At 40.2% G+C, this 20,169-nt stretch overlaps 1 pseudogene; it reads left to right on the top strand.

The window, feature by feature from the left end:
- Nucleotides 1-630: 630 nt before the first annotated feature.
- Nucleotides 631-16,088, top strand: LOC139374435 (DNA-directed primase/polymerase protein-like; annotated as a pseudogene).
- The last annotated feature ends 4,081 nt before the right edge of the window (nt 16,089-20,169 follow it).

A 20,169-nucleotide genomic window follows, 5' to 3' on the forward strand; every position in this document is an offset into this window, starting at 1 on the left:
AAGTACGTCACTTGTCGCAGCAAAACAACGTTTTCAACACGGGTTCCTGCAAGTAGATAGATTCAGTTCCTGCTGTAAATCGAATTCTGTAACGTTAGCTTAGTTTAGCAAACGTTAAGCAGATTTTACATCTTAATATACATTTTAGTGGTACTAGCATTAACAACATTACTGGTACATATTACACTCAACTCTGGCTAAATGTGTAGTGTGTATGGCTAGTCTGATTTAAATCAGGCTGTAATACACAATTAATTAGTACCAATTCATACACAATTGAATGCTTGTAAACAAAATGATGAATTTCGCGAAAACAATCTTGTCATTCTCATGGCCTGTCAGTCCTTGCATCCAATGTGTCTGAATTTGAATGTTGGCCCAAGCTACATTTCTCCAGCCACATCCCATCCATTCTCTGCTAGGCCTAATAATGATGGGGCTTCACAATCATATTCTTGTGAATGCAAAATCAGAGATGGATCCATAGGTCTATAGTAATGCCTTCAGTATTGATCATTGTTAAAGTTAGATATGAAAAACACTGACACAACTACATTAAAGTATTCAAATAAAAATGTTCTTTCTTCTTACATGCAGAAATGACTGGTGGCAGCCTGCATCACATTGAAGATGAACAGGGGTGACTGGGGAAACAGATTGAAGAAGGTGGAACAACTAGCTCGGTCCTTCCAGCAGTGGCCTTTGTCCTCTCGCTTCAAACCAAGGCTGTCCCGGCCATGGCAGCCATCCTCCATATGGAAGCTCTTCCCCCGTCAACTTTGCCCAGAGTTGCAGAGAGGTACCCACCAGCATCTCTGCAGTAACGTGGTGCCCTATCAGTTTGTGCTGTCATGTTTGACATTGACCATAGGATTTGACAAGACGACACAAACAGATCTGTGAGCAGGCTACTGTATGTCCGGAGGACTTTGTTCCCTTTTGTGTGACGTGTGTGTTTCATTGCACTTCCATGTGTCATAATAACCAAAAATAAATACATTTGTTTTCAGCTAACTGTAGTTTTGACTGCCCTCTACTTCAAAGGACGTACACGTGTTTGCACTTGAGAAGGAACAGGCCAAGATGGGTGGGAGGATCTTCCTGGTCACCAGTTACAGTGAGCTATGGCATTACTACAGGTATGTATAAGGTTACACCATTCACTTCAATATAACTTTATTTATACCTTCAGAGGCAGTTAAGAAATAAGAAAGTCCTATTTGTCATAATTGAAGATTGTCAACCAATGGTACTACTTTTCAATTTCAACTGTAATCAGTACCTACAGGCAACCTCTGATGCATTGCTATGAGGTGATCCCAGAGGGGGCTATTCGCGAGCTGTATTTTGACTGTCTTTTTTGTCTTTGATGGGAAGTGCATGGTGGACTCCCTCATCCAAACATTGAATGCTTCCTTCCCTCTCAAGTGCAAAATATACCTGGGTCAAATATGTTGTTTATGCTGTTATTTATGTCATTGTTATGACAATTGACTTTACACTGACATGACACACAATGTTTAGAACAGCCTATTGGCTAGGCAAACTGGCTAAACAAATTCATGGTTTGTGGCATGACAATGTCAAGTAATTTGCCTTAAGGTGAAACCAGCTGTCGAGACTGTTTATGACATCTGTTAGGTAATTGTTATGACAGTAACATGTGGACATGTGGTCCAAAAGTGATCTGTAGAAGGATGTTTTTTTTGCTGTACATTCTGAGGAATTAAATGTTAATTAAGCCACTCTCAAAAAATATGCATGTCAATCTCTCCTGGCTGAAAGTGGAGGAGAGGCTGACTTCATCACTACTTTTAGTTAAGAGAGGTATTGACATGTTGAATGCACCAAGCTGTTTGTCTAAACTACTGGCACACAGCTCGGACACCCATGCATACCCCACAAGACATGCCACCAGAGGTCTCTTCACAGTCCACAAGTCCAGAACAGGCTATGGGAGGCGCACAGTACTACATAGAGTCATCACTACATGGAACTCTATTCCACATCAAGTAACAGATGCAAGCAGTAAAATTAGATTTAAAAAACAGATTAAAAAAACACCTTATGGAACAGCGGGGACTGTGAAGCAACACAAACATTGGCACAGACACATACACACACATGATAACATACGTACTATACAGACACATGCATGCGCGAGCGCACACACCCACACACCCACACACACACACACACACACACACACACACACACACACACACACACACACACACACACACACACACACACACACACACACACACACACACACACACACACACACACACATGGATTTAGTACTGTAGATATGTGGTAGTGGTGGAGTAGAGGCCTGAGGGCCTCTACTGTGAAATCTGTGAATGTATTGTAATGTTTTAAAATTGTATAAACTGCCTTCATTTTGCTGGACCCCAGGAAGAGTAGCTGCTACTTTGGCAGCAGCTAATGGGGATCCATAATAAATACAAATACAAATACAGCTGGACTAAGCTCATCAGGCATAAGTTATATTCTTCAAAAATCTCTATATATTTATATAATTAATTTAAAAGTCCAAGAACTGATTTAGCAATCACAGATTGCCCCTTTAATGTTGATGGTACATACTTCAACATGTTTATTAATATTTCTATTGTGTTTACAGTATGTGTGTGAGAAGCTGGAGGAGGTGTATGGGATTGAACCTTGAATCCAGTACAGAAGAAAAATTCAGTTGCCATCTCATCAACAAACTAGAATGGTCCAAACACACCAAGACAGTTGTGAAAAGGGCACGACAAAGCCTATTCCCCCTCAGGAAACTAAAAAGATAGTAGTGCGTACGGCCCAGTACATCACTGGGGCTAAGCTGCCTGCCATCCAGGACCTCTACACCAGGCGGTGTCAGAGGAAGGCCCTAAAAATTGTCAAAGACCCCAGCCCTAAACTGTTCTCTCTACTACCAGAGTGCCAAGTCTAGGACAAAAAGGCTTCTCAACAGTTTTTACCCCCAAGCCATAATACTCCTGATCAGGTAATCAAATGGCTACCCGGACTATTTGCATTGTGTGCCTCCCCAACCCTTCTTTTTACACGGTTGCTACTCTCTGTTTATCATATATGCATAGTCACTTTAACTATACATTCATGTACATACTACCTCAATCAGCCTGACTAACCGGTGTCTGTATGTAGCCTCGCTTCTGTATATAGCCTGTCTTTTTACTGTTGTTTTATTTCTTTACCTACCTATTGTTCACCTAATACCTTTTTTGCACTATTGGTTAGAGCCTGTAAGTAGGCATTTCACCGTAAGGTATACTACACCTGTTGTATTCGGCGCACGTAACAAGTAAACTTTGTTTTGATTTGATATGACCAAATGCAGATTTTAAGGATAACCTACATGTCGGTAAGTAATCTCCTACGGTCTCTGATGTAAAGTGGAAACGAGACAATAGATAGAGATACAGTGCCTTGCGAAAGTATTCGGCCCCCTTGAACTTTGTGACCTTTTGCCACATTTCAGGCTTCAAACATAAAGATATAAAACTGTATTTTTTTGTGAAGAATCAACAACAAGTGGGACACAATCATGAAGTGGAACGACATTTATTGGATATTTCAAACTTTTTTAACAAATCAAAAACTGAAAAATTGTGCGTGTAAAATTATTCAGCCCCCTTAAGTTAATACTTTGTAGCGCCACCTTTTGCTGCGATTACAGCTGTAAGTCGCTTGGGGTATGTCTCTATCAGTTTTGCACATCAAGAGACTGACATTTTTTCCCATTCCTCCTTGCAAAACAGCTCGAGCTCAGTGAGGTTGGATGGAGAGCATTTGTGAACAGCAGTTTTCAGTTGTTTCCACAGATTCTCGATTGGATTCAGGTCTGGACTTTGACTTGGCCATTCTAACACCTGGATATGTTTATTTTTGAACCATTCCATTGTAGATTTTGCTTTATGTTTTGGATCATTGTCTTGTTGGAAGACAAATCTCCGTCCCAGTCTCAGGTCTTTTGCAGACTCCATCAGGTTTTCTTCCAGAATGGTCCTGTATTTGGCTCCATCCATCTTCCCATCAATTTTAACCATCTTCCCTGTCCCTGCTGAAGAAAAGCAGGCCCAAACCATGATGCTGCCACCACCATGTTTGACAGTGGGGATGGTGTGTTCAAGGTGATGAGCTGTGTTGCTTTTACGCCAAACATAACGTTTTGCATTGTTGCCAAAAAGTTCAATTTTGGTTTCATCTGACCAGAGCACCTTCTTCCACATGTTTGGTGTGTCTCCCAGGTGGCTTGTGGCAAACTTTAAACAACACTTTTTATGGATATCTTTAAGAAATGGCTTTCTTCTTGCCACTCTTCCATAAAGGCCAGATTTGTGCAATATACGACTGATTGTTGTCCTATGGACAGAGTCTCCCACCTCAGCTGTAGATCTCTGCAGTTCATCCAGAGTGATCATGGGCCCTTGTCCCTTGTTTCATGAGCTGAAGTAAAATATGTTGGCATGCTGACTGCAGGAATGTACACCAGAGCTGTTGCTTGAGAATTTAATGTTAATTTCTCTACCATAAGCCGCCTCCAAAGTCGTTTTAGAGAATTTAGCAGTACGTCCAACCAACCAGCCTCACAACTGCAGAACACGTGTATGGCATCGTGTGGGCGAGCAGTTTGCTGATGTCAACGTTGTGAACAGAGTGCCCCATTGTGGCAGTGGGGTTATGGTATGGTCGAGCATAAGCTACGGACAATGAACACAATTGCATCTTATCAATGGCAATTTGAATGTGCAAAAATACAGTGATGAGATCCTGAGGTCCATTGTGACGCCCATTTTTTTTTTAAGGTATCTGTGACCAATACCATATGTATTCCCAGTCATGTGACATTCATAGATTAGGGCCTGATGAATTTATTTACATTCACTGATTTCCTCATATAAACTGTAAATCAATGAAATTGTTGCATGTTGCATTTATGTTTTTGTTCAGTATAGATATTAAACTCAACTTCACAATATTATTGCTTTATATTGGAGGTAGAAAATGCATTGTTATCTAATCAATGTAGGCTCATGCTGATTTAAAAAATATCTCATCAGTCAATCAAGTATGTATTTAGTCTTTTTTTAAAGGGCAATTTATCCATTTATTCTGCAGCCAGTGATGAACGTGCATAGGAGGGGAAATACATTTGAGAATGACGTGAGTGGAGTCACAGAGGACAGTGGCAAAAGGTCAGTCCTTTGATGTTCTAAAACAAATTTCGGTTACACTTTATCTTATAATTCCAAAAGATTTAACGCAATTAGTAACTAAGAAACAAATTCAGAGTTCAGAGACACAAAAATAATAGGTGTCTTTTGGGGTTTAGAAAAGTCAGGTCCATAATTATTGGCAACCCTTGATAAAGATGTGCAAAAAAGACTATAAAATAAATAATACTGAGATATATTGAGAGATATTGCAGATATTGCAGAGAGATACTGAGATATAGTGCATGTTCCAGAAAATGTGGAAATTATATTTTATACTAATACAATTGCTCAGTGAAATAGTTTTTGTTTAACAAGTTATACAACATTTTTCAAATTTAGGGGATCAAAGTAATTGGCACCCCTCTTTTCAATACTCTAGCATCCTCCCCTTGTGAGGATAGCGACACTGAGCCTCATTCTAACATTTTTTAATAAGATTGGATTGAAGAGGGCAGTAGATAAGAGCAGACAAAGGATATCAAGGACCTTGAAAGATTCTGTATGAAGGAATGGTCTAAGATCCCTCCCAACATGTTCTCCAATCTCATTAAACACTCTCAAAAGGCTCAGTGTTGTTATCCTCACAATGGGTGGGTGCTAGAGTATTGAAAACAGTTGTAACATTTTGACCACAATCTTTTTTTATTAAACAAAATATCTTTCTCTGTGCAGTTGTATTAGTATAAAATAATTTCAAAAAAATGTTGAACATACAATATAGCTCAGTATTTGTATTATTTATTTTATAGTCTTTTTATGGTCATCTTTATCAAGGGTACCAATGATTATGGACCTAACTGTAAATCCCCACAGAAAGAACGGGAGTTGTCCACTTCTTTGTGGGGAGAACACTGGTAGCCTTCCAAAGAGTCTTACATTGAAGGATGACAAACAAAACAATATCTTTCATAGAAGACAGAAAGGCTATTCAGTTCAATAACACCTGTGTTTTTCAGTCAAAACTAGTTTCAGCCAGCAGTTTAACATTGGCAGAGAAATCTCCAGAACTGGGTCAAATACATATGTCATATTCCTTAAAATGCTTGAGGTCAGCTTGAGGAAGCCTACATGGCCCAATGGAATAGTCACAAAAGCCAAAATCAAAGTTGTGTTCATTCTTGTGTGTACAGTACCAGTCAAAAGTTTGGACACACCTACTCATTCCAGGGTTTTTCTCTATTTTTACTATTGTCTAGAATAATAGTGAAGACATCAAAACTATGAAATAACACATATGGAATCATGTAGTAGCCAAAAAAGTGTTAAACAAATCTAAATATATTTTATATTCTTCAAAGTAGCCACCCTTTGCCTTGATGACAGCAAAGGATGGCATCTAAGGAAGTAAGTTTTCAGCAGTTGTTAGATAAATACTGTATATGTATTATTTTAGATGCACTGTATGTAATAAAACAATCAAACTGCTGCTGAATTACAAAGATATGTAAGTGTATCAAATTAACCAAGTTGTTGTGTTGAAATATAAAAGTTTCCAATATTTTCTCCAACAGGCATATAATGGTGGAACTACTTTGTCTCAGAGCAGTTACTTGTCTACGGCATCCTACAGTAGAGCTGATGTCAGAGTGTGGACCGGTTCCACAAAAGCAACAACATCATGTGAGTGTCTAGTTTGGAATTGTTGGGATCTATTTGTCTTAGTAGTCCAAAGTGTCATCCTTCTTTCCTCTCATTTTCTCCTTACTGTATTAAGCATTGATCTAGAAGAACTGGACAGGTGAAAGCAAATGGCCCTATAGGTGGCCACCATGTTCTTTCCACCTATCCTGTTCTTTCAGATCAGTGAAGTTGAAGGAGAGGAAGCCATTTAAATGCATCCTGATAAAGCCCTTTGTGAGTGAATCCAGAGAGGAACAGGCGAAGCGAGATATCTGTCTGTGCGAAAATATAGCGTTAAGCAGTGGAAGTGGGGATTTTTTGTATAGAGGTCAATGGAAGAGTGTTGAGTTTAGTCAACATAAAATGTAATTGCTAATTTGCTACTTGAGGCATATTTGATCGAATAGAAGTTTCGTAATGTTTTAGTTGTTACAAATGTACTGATATACTGTGCATTAGGAAGTATTCAGATCCCTTCCCCTTTTCCAAATTTTGTTACATTACAGCCGTATTCTAAAATGGATTAGATTAGAATGTTCCTCATCAATTTACACATAATACCCCATAATGACAAAGTGAAAACAGGTTTTTAGAAATTTTAGCAAATGTATTACAAAATTAAAAACAGAAATACCTTATTTAAATACCTCATTTACAAACCCTTTGCCATCCTGTTTCCATTGATCAACCTTGAGATGTTTCTAAAAATTAATTGGAGTCCACCTGTGGTAAATTCAATTGATTGGACATGATTTGGAAAGGCACACACCTGTCTATTGTGATTGAAAAATGACATACAGTGGGGCAAAAAAGTATTTAGTCAGCCACCTATTGTGCAAGTTCTCCCACTGTAATTTTCATCATAGTTAATCTATGACAGACAAAATGAGAAAAAAAATAATCAAGAAAATCACATTGTAGGATTGTTAATGAATTTATTTGCAAATTATGGTGGAAAATAAGTATTTGGTCACCTACAAACAAGCAAGATATCTGGCTCTCACAGACCTTTAAGAGGCTCCTCTGTCTTCCACTTGTTACCTGTATTAATGGCACCCGTTTGAACTTGTTATCAGTATAAAAGACACCTGTCCACAACCTCAAACAGTCACACTCCAAACTCCACTATGGCCAAGACCAAAGATCTGTCAAAGGACACCAGAAACAAAATTGTAGACCTGCACCAGGCTGGGAAGACTGAATCTGCAATAGGTAAGCAGCTTGGTTTGAAGAAATCAACTGTGGGAGCAATTATTAGGAAATGGAAGACATACAAGACCATTGATAATCTCCCTCGATCTGGGGCTCCACGTAAGATCTCAACCCGTGGGGTCAAAATGATCACAAGAACGGTGAGCAAAAATCTCCCACCTAGTGAATGACCTGCAGAGAGCTGGGACCAAAGTAACAAAGCCTACCATCAGTAACACACTACGCCGCCAGGGACTCAAATCCTGCAGTGCCAGACGTGTCCCCGTGCTTAAGCCAGTACATGTCCAGGCCCGTCCGAAGTTTGCTAGAGAGCATTTGGATGATCGAGAAGAAGATTGGGAGAATGTCATATGGTCAGAGGAAACCAAAATATAACTTTTTGGTAAAAACCCAACTCGTCGTGTTTGGAGGACAAAGAATGCTGAGTTGCATCCAAAGAACACCATACCTACTGTGAAGCATGGGTGTGGAAACATCATGCTTTGGGGCTGTTTTTCTGCAAAGGGACCAGGATGACTGATCCGTGTAAAGGAAAGAATGAATGGGGCCATGTATCGTGAGATTTTGAGTGAAAACCTCCTTCCATCAGCAAGGGCATTGAAGATGAAACGTGGCTGGGTCTTTCAGCATGACAATGATCCCAAACACACTGCCCGGGCAACGAAGGAGTGGCTTCGTAAGAAGCATTTCAAGGTCCTGGAGTGGCCTAGCCAGTCTCCAGATCTCAACCCCATAGAAAATCTTTGGAGGGAGTTGAAAGTCTGTGTTGCCCAGCAACAGCCCCAAAACATCACTGCTCTAGAGGAGATCTGCATGGAGGAATGGGCCAAAATACCAGCAACAGTGTGTGAAAACCTTGTGAAGACTTACAGAAAACGTTTGACCTCTGTCATTGCCAACAAAGGGTATTTAACAAAGTATTGAGATAAACTTTTGTTATTGACCAAATACTTATTTTCCACCATAATTTGAAAATAAATTCATTAAAAATCCTACAATGTGATTTTCTGGATTTTTTTCTCATTTTGTCTGTCATAGTTGAATCATAGTGTACCTATGATGAAAATTACAGGCCTCTCTCATATTTTTAAGTGGGAGAACTTGCACAATTGGTGGCTGACTAAATACTTTTTTGCCCCACTGTATTTACCTGGTTTATTTGATATTAATGGTTAACAATTGATATTTAACTAATAGTAAGACATTTCTGTCCTGCTAGTGTCTGTGTATTCATGGGCTCCACTCTAGTTCCCTGCAGCTAATCTGGGCGTATGGTCACTGGAGATGGCTTGTGCTGACAAATGGGTTAAAGACTTCATTACAGAGACAATAATTGGTTTTACTAGAGATAGCTTAGGAGTAGAACAATCCTTCATTGTCTCAAAATTATCCTTGCATCTGGGAAACTAAGTCAGTAAGACAACAACCCACATGCAGATAACAGCAGGATGAAGCCAGAGTGGCTTAAGATGCTGCTTGATCTGCATAAGGGGGGGTTGAACCAACCACGACTGTGCATTGTTAGTGTCAGCTATATATAGTACTCTGCATTTGTGTAAAGGTTAGGTTACTCGGTCCAACACTCAAGGGTGGGGGGGTCGACCAGCCTCATTATTGCATTAATTAACCTACAGTGCCTTGCACGCCCAATTTTTCAGTTTTTGATTTGTTAAAAAAGTTTGAAATATCCAATAAATGTCCACTTCCACTTCATGATTGTGTCCCACTTGTTGTTGATTCTTCACAAAAAAATACAGTTTTATATCTTTATGTTTGAAGCCTGAAATGTGGCAAAAGGTCGCAAAGTTTAAGGGGGCCGAATACTTTCGCAAGGCACTGTATATTAAATAAAGATGATTGTTTGAAGAAATGACCAAATCTCTCTCAGTACTGAATTTCCACGACATATAAAATGTCCAACATTTGACAGTGCATGTCAGAGCAAAAATCAAGCCATGAGGTCGAAGGAATTGTCCGTGAAGCTCCAAGACAGGATTGTGTCGAGGCACAGATCTGGGGAAAGGGACCAAAACATTTCTGCAGCATTGAAGGTCCCCAAGAACACAGTGGCCTCCATAATTTTTCAAATGGAAGAAGTTAGAAACCACAAAGACTCTTCCTAGAGCTGGCTGCCCCACCAACTTGCGCAATTGGGGGAGAAGGACACCAAGAACCCGATGGTCACTCTAACAGAGCTCCAGAGTACCTCTGTGGAGATGGGAGAACCTTGCAGAAAGATAAGCATCTCTGCAGCACTCCACCAATCATGGAAGCCACTCTTCAGTAAAAGGTACATGACAGCCCGTTTGGAGTTTGCCAAAAGGCACCTAAAGAACTCTCAGACCATGATAAATAAGATTCTCTGGCCTGATGAAATCAAGATTGAGCTCTGTGGCCTGAATGCCAAACGTCACGTCTGGAAAAAACCTGGCAAATCAAATGTTATTAGTCACATGCGCCAAATACAACAGGCGTAGTAGACCTTACAGTGAAATGCTTACTTACAAGCCCCTAACCAACAATTCAGTTAATAAAATGATGAATAAGAATAAGAAATAAAAGGAACAAGTAATTAAAGAGCAGCAGTAAAATAACAATAGCGAGCCCATATACAGGAGGTACCGGTACAGAGTCAATTTGCGTGGGCACCGGTTAGTCGAGATAATTGAGGTAATATGTACATGTAGGTAGAGTTATTAAAGTGACTATGCATAGATAATAATAGAGAGTGGCAGCGGCATAAAATAATGGGTGGGTAATGCAAATAGTCTGGGTAGCCATTTGATTAGATGTTCAGCAGTCTTATGGCTTGGGGGTAGAAGCTGTTTAGAAGCTTCTTGGACCGAGACTTGGTGCTCCAGTACCGCTTGCCGTGCGGTAGCAGAGAGAACAGTCTATGACTAGGGTGACTGGAGCCTTTGACAATTTTTAGGGCCTTCCTCTGACACCGCCTGGGATAGAGGTCCTGGATGGCAGGAAGCTTGGCCCCAGTGATGTACTGGGCTGTACGCACTACCCTCTGTAGTGCCTTGCGGTCGGAGGCCGAGCAGTTGCCATACCAGGCAGTGATGCAACCAGTCAAGATGCTCTCGATGGTGCAGCTGTACCTTTTGAGGATCTGAGGACCCATGCCAAATCTTTTCAGTCTCCTGTGGGGGAATAGGTTTTGTTGTGCCCTCTTCACAAGAGGTGTGCTTGGACCATGTTAGTTTGTTGGTGATGTGGACACCAAGGAACTTTAATCTCTCAACCTGGTCCACTACAGCCCTGTCGATGATAATGGGGGTGCTCGGTCCTCCTTTTCCTGTAGTCCACAATCATCGGTGAAGCATGGTGGTAGCAGCATCATGCTGTGGGGATGTTTTTCAGCGGCAGGGACTGGGAGACTAGTCAGGATCAAGGGAAAGATGAACGGAGCAACGTACAGAGAGTTCCTTGATGAAAACCTGCTTCAGCGCGCTCAGGACCTCAGACTGGGGAGAAGTTTCACCTTCCAACAGGACAATGACCATAAGCACACAGCCAACATAACACAGGAGTGGCTTCAGGACAAGTCTGAATGTCCTTGAGTGGCCCAGCCAGAGCCCGGACTTGAACCCGATCGAACATCTGGAGAGAACTGAAAATAGCTGTGCAGCGACACTCCCCATCCAACCTGACAGAGCTTGAGAGGATCTGCAGAAAAGAATGGGAGAAATTCCCCAAGTACAGGTGTGCCAAGTTTGTAGCCAAATCACCCAAGAAAACTTAAGGCTGCAATCACTGCCAAAGGTGCTTCAACAAACTACTGAGTAAAGGGTCTGAATTCTTATGTAAATGTGATATTTCATTTAGAGGTCGACCGAATAATCGGAATGGCTGATTTAATTAGGGCCGATTTCAAGTTTTCATAACAATTGGAAATCGGTATTTTTGGACCCCAATTTGGCCGTATTTTTTTTTTTTTACAACTTTATTTAACTAGGCAAGTCAGTTAAGAACACATTCTTATTTTCAATGACGGCCTAGGAACGGTGGGTTAACTGCCTTGTTCAGCTCGGTGATTCAATCTTGCAACCTTACGGTTAACTAGTCCAACGCTCTAACCACCTGCTTTACATTGCACTCCACGAGGAGACGAGAAGCCAAGGTAAGAGAAGCCAAGGTAAGTTGCTAGCTAGCATTAAACTTATCTTATAAAAAACAATCAATCAATCATAATCACTAGTTAACTACACATGGTTGATGATATTACTAGTTTATCTAGCGTGTCCTGCGTTGCATATAATCGATGCGGTGCGCTTTCGCGAAAAAGGACTGTCGTTGCTCCAACGTGTACCTAACCATAAACATCAATGCCTTTCTTAAAATCAATACACAAGTATATATTTTTAAACCTGCATATTTAGTTAATATTGCCTGCTAACATTAATTTATTTTAACTAGGGAAAATGTGTCACTTCTCTTGCAACAGAGTCAGGGTATATGCAGCAGTTTGGGCTGCCTGCCTATTTCTTCCTAACAAAGACAGCCAACTTCGCCAAACGGGGGATGATTTAACAAAAGCGCATTTGCGAAAAAAGCACAATCGTTGCACAACTGTACCTAACCATAAACATCAATGCCTTTTTTAAAATCAATACATATTTTTAAACCTGCATATTTCACTAAAAGAAATCCAGGTTAGCAGGCAATATTAACCAGGTAAAATTGTGTCACTTCTCTTGCGTTCATTGCACGCAGAGTCGGGGTATATGCAACAGTTTGGGCCGCCTGGCCAGTTGCAAACTAATTTGCCAGAATTTTATGTAATTATGACATAACATTGAAGGTTGTGCAATGTAACGGGAATATTTAGACTTATGGATGCCACCCGTTAGATAAAACACGGAACGGTTCCGTATTTCACTGAAAGAAAAAACGTCTTGTTTTCAAGATGATAGTTTCTGGATTCGACCATATTAATGACCTAAGGCTTGTATTTCTGTGTGTTATTATGTTATAATTAAGTTTATGATTTGATAGAGCAGTCTGACTAAGCGGTGGTAGGCAGCAACAGGCTCGTATGCATTCATTCAAACAGCACTTTTGTGTGTTTTGCCAGCAGCTCTTCACAATGCTTCAAGCATTGAGCTGTTTATGACTTCAAGCCTATCAACACCTGAGATTAGGCTGGTGTAACCGATGTGAAATGGCTAGCTAGTTAAGCGGGGTGTGCGCTAATAGCGTTTCAATCGTCACTCGCTCTGAGACTTGGAGTAGTTGTTCCCCTTGCTCTGCAAGTGTTCCTGGTTCGAGCCCAGGTAGGAGCGAGGAGAGGGACGGAAGCTATACTGTTACACTGGCAATAGTAAAGTGCCTATAAGAACATCCAATAGTCAAAGGTATATGAAATACAAATTGTATAGAGAGAAATATTCCTATAATAACTACAACCTAAAACTTCTTATCTGGGAATATTGAAGACTCATGTTAAAAGCAACCACCAGCTTTCATATGTTCTCATGTTCTGAGCAAGGAACTTAAACGTTAGATTTCTTACATGGCACATATTGCACTTTTACTTTCTTCTCCAACACTTTGTTTTTGCATTATTTAAATCAAATTGAACATGTTTCATTATTTATTTGAGGCTAAAATAATTGTATTGATGTATTATATTAAGTTAAAATAAGTGTTCATTCAGTATTGTTGTAATTGTCATTATTACAAATACATTTTTTTAATCAGCATCTGCTTTTTTTGGTCCTCCAATAATCGGTATCGGCGTTGGTAAATCATAATTGGTCGACCTCTACTTTTTTTATACATTTGTAAACATTTCTAAAAAAAAAACATTTTTGCGCAGTCATTATAGGGTATTATGTATAGATTGAGAAAAAACAACAATTTTATCCATTTTAGAATAAGGCTGTAACATAACAAAAACGTTAGCTAACAGTACACTTTAACTTGACATTAGGTTTATGCTGGTTACTACACGGTAAAAAAAAAATTTAAACAGCCGCGTTGGACACAATTACCTAAACATACTGATCAGCTCCAATAGATAGCCCAGCGCTATATGGCAAACCAATTCAAACTCATCTCTCGGCATGTCCAGCCCACTCATTATCTCAGCCAATCATGGCTAGCGGGAAGGTTGCTCACTTTGTCTGTGAATAAACCAACTAGGCTCCTAATTTAACAATTTTATTCGTATTTACAGATGGCATACAAGTTTGATATTAGGCACATGAAATTTCACATGTTCGAGAAGGCATTTCTGCCAAAAAACACATTTTGATTAAAACATTTTTTTAAATGTTTAAACAGCCCTCCTGTGAAGTCGTGACTTGCAACATACGCCCAGTTTCCTGAATCGGGTCACAAAGGTGGAAAAAGTCAAGGGGTCTGAATACTTTCCGAATGACAATGCCCCCATTGTTAGAGCACTTAATCCCGTCTCTTGTCAGTATATTGATACACTTTGGTGAATTTCAAATGTTTTCTTGATTCCTCCTTTCCTTGATTCCTCAACCTCCTTCTCAAAATGCATCTGAGGAGAAGATCCTTGGTTCCTCCACTAGGACCTTCTGCAATGTGTTGTGAGGAGGACGCAAGAGAACATAAGGAATTTAGGGTAGACTTTTGAGATTATGTTTAGATATTTTATCAAGGTTGAAGATAAATGATTAAACACTTCTACCCAGAAACTTAACCATTAGGGATTAGAGGTTATGTAGCATGAACAAGATGTAATTAAAAATAATAAACACAGCTCCAACTAGGTTGGAGGGGGGAAGAGAGCAATGCATGCGTGTGCTTAACGAAAACAAAGAGGGTCCTTAACCTATGTTTGAACCGACCCAGCTATAACTCTGGAGAGATAAGATAGGACAGGGAGAGCCCCTCCAGGTTTTCCGTATCTGGGGGGGGGGGGACTGGAACTGTCAGCTAAGTGGTAATAAACTGTGGTGAGACTTCAGTAGAAAAAGAGAGAATCCAAATGTTAGTGTGTATGTATGTGCGTAGGTTAGAATGGTATATAAACTAATGTACATGGTATTTTGAGCAGAGCTCTCGGAAATAAACGCTACTGATTAATTTTGAGACTGATCTTTGTCTATTTTATGCAAATAAGAACCTTACAAATTCTTAGAAACGGACAGTGTTTTTCTTTGTTACAATTGAATTGGTTAATGAACATATAGGAATTAAATTCCTCTAATAGATGAACACCCTGCTTTTGTCCCCCTGACTTCTCTGGCCTTTCTTCCCCCCAGGATTCTGGTAGATCTTAGATGTCTGGTACCAGAAGTGTCCCGACCCTGTTTGCAAGAGCTTCCAGTACACGCTGGTAAACACTAAAATAGTATTGACTTTGATTAAATAGAATAGATAGTATATACTAATAATAGTTTTGACACAAGTCATCTTATAACCACAATCGAGAGCCTGTGTTTTAGGTGAATGGTATACCAGTATGTCATTAATTGAAATAACTTTGGAACCCATTACCACAGGACATTTGCGTCAGCTACAATGGTGAGTTCTGCACCTGTTCCCCTCACTGCTACAAAAGTCTGATTCACCTCAGTCACACTTGTTGCCATTTTAATAGAAAATTACATCTCCAGTACCTGACTCTGTTGGGTACCTGACTTCCTCTGGCTACATGAATTGGTAACTCAAAAAATAATCCCACAGTAACAGAAAAAATGTAGAAGGTAATAAGTTGTGTGTTTGTTTATTTGGCGGCAGGATGAGGAGGACCAGGCGTATCTGATGGACGATGTGGGGAACATTGAGCTCAGCTAGACACCCCCAGTGGAGAAGTACCAGGTGGACTCGGCAGCAACACTTCCCCAGGGAGAAGGCTGCGATCCTTGGGGAGATGAGCTAGATGACCAGGCCTACCTGGAGGCCCTGGAGGATGTCGAGAGAAGATCAGGCGATTTGGCAGAGGATGATGTCCCAGATGAGCTTCTGCTCCAAACCATGACTGAGTTTGAGTCCCTCAAAGATTTGTGCTTGTCGGGCCACTAAGTGCGTTTTCCTTCAGTTCTGTTCATGGAGACAAAAGGTGAGCAGGCTTTTGCTCCAGCTCAGACGGAACCCACCCCATTCAACTACTATGTATACAGTATATTAACTCAATTACCTTGACTAACCGGTGCCCCAACACATTTACTCTGTACCGATTCCCCCTGTATATAGCCTTGCTTGTTATTTTACTGCTGCTGTTTAATTACTTGTTACTTTTATTTTCTATTTTTTACTTAAAGCATTGTTAGTTAAGGGCTTGTAAGTAAGCGTTTCACTGTAAGGTCTACACTTGTTGTATTCGGCGCATGTGACAAATAAGATTTGATTTGATCCGATTCAAGGGCTTGATGCTTAGTTGAATTAAGCCTGCCAGCCTGTGAATCTCCAGGAGCAGCATGGAAGAATGGATTTCACATGACTGTATCTGTTGGTCACAGATACCTTAAGGTTGTCAGTATCTGGTGTAACCACCATTTGCCTCGCATTAGAGGGCGGTTAAACTTGTCCAACAGTTCATTTCTAATTTGTAATACAGTAATTCAGTACAATCCTCAATTACTGGCTGTTAATGCACTTTATAAACAGAGTTTTTTTCCCCAATGACCTAGGCCTATTCAATGCAAGCTGTGTTATAGCAGGGTTCTCCAACAGGTCGATTGTAAGCTACCAGTTGCTCGCAGCCCACCTGTGAGTAGCTCGCCAAACAATTCTGAAAGTACATGCAATTTTCACGTATTCCTCGCAAACTGTCAAACAAATCTCACAAGTATCAGACACCACAAGCTCCCAGCTACTATCTAGTCGATGCAACATTGACAGTATCCCACCCCTGGTCAGCCACTACTGGCTTAAAAACCCAAACCTAACACAATATCTGCCAAATTAATTTCTAGGAATATTGCTAGTCTGTCTGTGTCGTGCGTTTGTCTGTAGCCAGATATAACTGTCTTGTGGGTTGACAAATACTTTCCCCAACCCTTCTCAATTATCAGTAGTATATCATTTGTATCAATTACAGTGCCTTGCGAAAGTATTCGGCCCCCTTGAACTTTGCGACCTTTTGCCACATTTCAGGCTTCAAACATAAAGATATAAAACTGTATTTTTTTGTGAAGAATCAACAACAAGTGGGACACAATCATGAAGTGGAACGACAATTCTTGGATATTTCAAACTTTTTTAACAAATCAAAAACTGACAAATTGGGCGTGCAAAATTATTCAGCCCCTTTACTTTCAGTGCAGCAAACTCTCTCCAGAAGTTCAGTGAGGATCTCTGAATGATCCAATGTTGACCTAAATGACTAATGATGATAAATACAATCCACCTGTGTGTAATCAAGTCTCCGTATAAATGCACCTGCACTGTGATAGTCTCAGAGGTCCGTTAAAAGCGCAGAGAGCATCATGAAGAACAAGGAACACACCAGGCAGGTCCGAGATACCGTTGTGAAGAAGTTTAAAGCCGGATTTTGATACAAAAAGATTTCCCAAGCTTTAAACATCCCAAGGAGCACTGTGCAAGCGATAATATTGAAATGGAAGGAGTATCAGACCACTGCAAATCTACCAAGACCTGGCCGTCCCTCTAAACTTTCAGCTCATACAAGGAGAAGACTGATCAGAGATGCAGCCAAGAGGCCCATGATCACTCTGGATGAACTGCAGAGATCTACAGCTGAGGTGGGAGACTCTGTCCATAGGACAACAATCAGTCGTATATTGCACAAATCTGGCCTTTATGGAAGAGAGGCAAGAAGAAAGCCATTTCTTAAAGATATCCATAAAAAGTGTCGTTTAAAGTTTGCCACAAGCCACCTGGGAGACACACCAAACGTGGAAGAAGGTGCTCTGGTCAGATGAAACCAAAATTGAACTTTTTGGCAACAATGCAAAACGTTATGTTTGGCGTAAAAGCAACACAGCTGAACACACCATCCCCACTGTCAAACATGGTGGTGGCAGCATCATGGTTTGGGCCTGGTTTTCTTCAGCAGGGACAGGGAAGATGGTTAAAATTGATGGGAAGATGGATGGAGCCAAATACAGGACCATTCTGGAAGAAAACCTGATGGAGTCTGCAAAAGACCTGAGACTGGGACGGAGATTTGTCTTCCAACAAGACAATGATCCAAAACATAAAGCAAAATCTACAATGGAATGGTTCAAAAATAAACATATCCAGGTGTTAGAATGGCCAAGTCAAAGTCCAGACCTGAATCCAATCGAGAATCTGTGGAAACAACTGAAAACTGCTGTTCACAAATGCTCTCCATCCAACCTCACTGAGCTCGAGCTGTTTTGCAAGGAGGAATGGGAAAAAAATTCAGTCTCTCGATGTGCAAAACTGATAGACATACCCCAAGCGACTTACAGCTGTAATCGCAGCAAAAGGTGGCGCTACAAAGTATTAACTTAAGGGGGCTGAATAATTTTGCACGCCCAATTTTTCAGTTTTTGATTTGTTAAGAAAGTTTGAAATATCCAAGAAATGTCATTCCACTTCATGATTGTGTCCCACTTGTTGTTGATTCTTCACAAAAAAATACAGTTTTATCTTTATGTTTGAAGCCTGAAATGTGGCAAAAGGTCGCAAAGTTCAAGGGGGCCGAATACTTTCGCAAGGCACTGTATTTGTTATTTGCAAACTTTGCCATGAAATGAGCAGCAGCAGTACAGAACCGTCCTTTAGATGCGCAATTAAAGGGTAAATATTTGTTTTCTTCCAGATTTAAGCATTGACATAGAGAAACAACAAAATTGTATGTTCTATGAACAATTGTAATTGAGAATGAAAACATAAAATCTATAAAAATAATTAAAAATAAAGTAGCTCTCATGGTAGAAAAGGAGGGAGACCCCTGCGATACAGCGTGGCGCACTATAACATACTTTTAAAGGTAATTTACGGTTAAGCTGGAAATCTCCACAAATGTCTGTGAATATGCTATTAAAAAGAGCATTATCGGCTGTGTAGGGTGTTGCACAATAATGCACCTTGCATTGAATGCCGGCCCTACTAGTTGTTCTGATAGCGTATAATTGTATATAGCTTGGTAGGATGTTTCTGATAACTGGATATTGATAAACTACCAACTCCTTACCTGTTTTCTGGTACTTGTTTGTTCTGGATTATTTTGTGAGTGATTTTATAATAAACATATGACTGCAAACCATTTATCTGCAAATTGAGTCATCAAGCATGTGTCCACAGGCATGGAAGGAAGCGAAAGTAATTCCACTGCCGAAAAATAGTAAAGCACCCTTTGCTGGCTCTTACAACTGTGCAATCAGTTTGCTGCCTGTTCTAAGTAAACTGATGGAGAGAATTGTGTTTGACCAAATACATTTGACATTTAATCATTTAGCAGACGCTCTTATCCAGAGAGACTTACAGTAGTGAGTGGATATTTCATTTAATTTGTACTGGTTTCCCCGTGGAAATCGAACCCACACTGGCATTGCAAGTGCCAACTGAGCCACACAATATACTTTTTCTTCTGAATTTCAGATATAAGGCACTCAACTTGTACTGCACTTACTCAAATGAAAGATTGGTTAAAATAAATGAATAAGATAGTTGGAGCTGTATAGTTAGATTTCAGTTCAGCCTTTCTTATTGATCATAAATTGTTATTGAAGAAACTCACTTGCTATGACTTTACATCACCTGCGATCACATGGTTGGAGAGTTGTTTATCCAATAGAACCCAGTGTTCAAGGTAGTTGCCTTGGGCCGTTACACTTCTCTATTTTTACAAATGACTTGCCACAGGTCTTAAACGAAGCTAAAATGACTATGTATGCGGATGATTCCACACTTAACATGTCAGCACCCAAAGCCAGTGAGCTCACTGACATTAAAGAGTATCAGAATGGGTGGTTAGTAATAAACTGGTCTTAAATACATAAAACTAAAGCATTTTATTTGGTTCAGAACCTAAGACCTAAACCTCAACTGGAGTTGCTCAGTGGTCACACCCTTTTATGCACAAGTTGAGGAAGCGAACTCCTAGGTATAACATCGGATGGTCAATTATCATGGTCAAGTCATATTGACAAAGTTGTGAAGATGGGGAAGG

This window comes from Oncorhynchus clarkii, chromosome 19 (genome assembly GCF_045791955.1).
Source record: "Oncorhynchus clarkii lewisi isolate Uvic-CL-2024 chromosome 19, UVic_Ocla_1.0, whole genome shotgun sequence".
In the NCBI taxonomy this organism is placed as follows: Eukaryota; Metazoa; Chordata; class Actinopteri; order Salmoniformes; family Salmonidae; genus Oncorhynchus; species Oncorhynchus clarkii.